Here is a 3,024-nt window from a genome sequence, read left to right as displayed (position 1 = left end):
TTCTCTTTCTAGCTGCCTTTCTGCATCTTCTCCATTTGCCTAAATCTGATAGATTCTTCAGACTAACTCAATTGTCTTCCTTCACGAAGGCCTGCCTGGGTTAAACTGCATTAATTACATTCTCAAGGTTCTAATTTGCTGAAGATATTTTAAAATATTTATTGTACAATTAACATGTATAAATTTGAAAAGTAAACTAGAATAAGCAAAAAGAATAAAAACAATCCCCTGAAGTTTTATCAGTCAGAAGAAAGCTTTGGTCTTAATTTCCATATAAGAATATATGTAACAGTAAAGAAATATAAGTACACACATACACACTAGAGATGGAAATGGAAACCCACTCCAATATTCTTACCTGGGAAATCCATGGACAGAGGAGCCTGTCAGGCAGTAGTCCATAGGGTTGCAAAAGGGTTGGACACAATGTAGTTAATAAACAACAAATACACACATACATATGTGTACGTATGTGAGTGTTTAAAAATTATTTATCTATTATAGTATACCTTGCTCTTTTGCTGAATATTGTACTATAAAACAAAATATTTAAAAATGACTATCTTTCCATCTGTATTGTACTTTATGCTGCAAGTAATGAATAAGTAGCAAGACATGACTAGTTTCCTACTTACTGGTTTATTATGATCTTGAGCAAATTACTTATTCTGCTATTTTGTTTTGTTTTGTAATTATTTGATTTCACAAAAATCAGAAGGCACTAACGGACAGCCAGTCTATCCCCATGGTGCCCTGCGTGAAAATAAGTCAGCTTAGATATAATGGACTAAAATCCCACTACTTAAGACTCCAAGCAGTGAGAAAGAGAGCCATGAAGCTGACTATTTTTTTACAAAAAATGTTTAACCTAAAGGGATGTTTTGAGGATTAGTTGAAATAAGGCAAATAAGATATGTAACATAGTACCTGGCACATAATAAGCATTAAAAAAATATTAATCACTAATATTATTCCCATTACCAATATGTATTCATTCAACATATGTTAACTATGTGTCCAGAAGTATGCTAGATCCAACTTATAAAATCTTAAAATCTATTTAAGGTATTGTCACTATATAACAGTATTTCCACAATTGGCAGTGGGATATGATGGATAAGCATGTGGAAAATTAGAACAGCCAAGACTTTAGTCTTAACAATGAGACAGTGATTCCAAAAAAATCTCAGAGAACAAAATTTCCTATATCTCAGTGACGATTTCATAATGAGCTATCTTGCAACCTGAGGAATTTTTTTTTAAGTCTTCCAGATTCTATAGTAAAAAAGCAAAAACCAAAATAGCTCTGTCATGTTTAGCCACTGCCAATTAATGCCTGGAATTGGATTAACCACCAGAAAACCAGTTCAAGTAACGTAAGACTCAAGCAGTCAGGCAGGGTTAATATCCTTGGAGAGACCACATACATATCTTGTCAGGGAAAAACAGCCTACAATATCATCTTTTTTCAAGGCACGAGTAAATTCCTGCCTCATCCGTACAAAACCTTCAGACCTCCAAGAGGCCAGAGGGTACAGATTAAAATTCATGCTTAGCAGAAACAGCTTCCGTGCTACTCGCCACACTCTTGTACACAGTATTCAAAAGAGAATCCCAAGGACTTAGCTATTGTCTCAGCTCTGCATTTGAACTCTGTCCATGTACAGGCATAGAGCAGCTAGTGTTTTATGAAGGGCGGGGGCGGTTACATTTCAAGTGCTCGGCATTATCAGAAACCCCTATGTTTGGATTCTTATTAAGAGGGCCACAAAATGTGTCTGCTCTATTCTTTGTTACCTTAAGCCTTTGTTGTCAGGTTGGGAACACTGTTGAATTCTGTTAAACAATGGTGGTGGGAGGGGGAGTGGGACAGGTTTTGAACAAACAACCTTGTGTATGTTTATGTGAATGTGCGCGTGTGTGTGTTTCCCAAAGGCTAGAAAACCAAAGGAGACTATTAGAAGAAAATCTTAAAGCAAATCTGTGGGTTACTAGACCCATTGGGGTCTTTACTGATTGTGTTCCACGAGGTTATTTGACTAGAAACACCTGTTGTTTTCTCTGCAGAGCCATTGGGCAGGGAAGGGGTGCAGCCACAGCATACAGATGAGAACACGTGGCTGATGCATGAACCCTGGTAGGTCGTAGTAAAGCAAGAGTGTAAATACTGGAGTATGCCTTCTTTGTCAGTTCCATGCTACTTTTGGAGAATTTCTGGCATGCACTTCCTCGCATTTGGCACTGTAGTCTATTTTAATAATGTTTATGCTCTTGTTCTGTTCCTCATCCCAACAAGCTGTTAAAGAGAAGCCACATTTAAACGAGCCTCCTTGCATCTTTTGCTGCTACTTGAAGAGGGTAGCAGTCTGTTCCCCAGAATAGTGTGGAAAAGATCTTCTCCAAATAAACTACTTTAATGCTAAGCAAAATGCCACATACATAAAATAGGTAATGCCGAATTATGTAAAATGCTTTTTTCAAGGAAGAGGGAAAAGGACTTAGCACCAAAAAAAAAAAAAAAAAAACAACTGTCAGCATGGGGAATTCCAAAAATAGCCATCAAGGTAGTTTGAACTGCTTAATATTGCAATTACTATTTACTTCTTCAAATTAGTCTCCATTATCTTATGAAAGAATCTTTAGGGTAATTTATTTGACTCTCCGGGGGGCTTGTGACCATCATGAATAGATGTTTAAAGAGCCTTAGAAGACTCTTCTAAAATCTAATTTAGTCTTTGCATCACACACTTTTACTTATTGCTTATCCCCTTCCAAACACCCTCACAATTCAAATTTCTCAAGGAAACCTTTTTCTCCATTAGTGTTAATACATTGGCATGCAGTGGGGAAATTAGCCTTGAGTTATATGTATCGAGAGAAACAACAAAGCCAATGTGCTTTGTTCTTAGCAAGCTCACTTAATCTCTCAGATATGTTAAGATGAATCAGAAAAACAATATGAACCAGCTCATCTTCTTAATTGGAATCATAAAATGAATGTTAGAGTTAAAAAAAATAAAAAGT

General features: G+C 36.3%; 1 non-coding gene across 1 annotated transcript; it reads right to left on the bottom strand.

The window, feature by feature from the left end:
• Positions 1-690: 690 nt before the first annotated feature.
• On the bottom strand, positions 691-836 carry LOC113896744. Its single transcript, XR_003512115.1, has one exon. It is a non-coding gene; the product is annotated as a small nucleolar RNA SNORA79 (small nucleolar RNA).
• Positions 837-3,024: the final 2,188 nt, after the last annotated feature.

The sequence above is a fragment of the Bos indicus x Bos taurus genome, chromosome 7 (genome assembly GCF_003369695.1).
Source record: "Bos indicus x Bos taurus breed Angus x Brahman F1 hybrid chromosome 7, Bos_hybrid_MaternalHap_v2.0, whole genome shotgun sequence".
Taxonomy (NCBI): domain Eukaryota; kingdom Metazoa; phylum Chordata; class Mammalia; order Artiodactyla; family Bovidae; genus Bos; species Bos indicus x Bos taurus.
The sequence above is the reverse complement of the archived record's forward strand: the minus strand, read 5'-3'. Positions and strand labels throughout refer to the sequence as shown.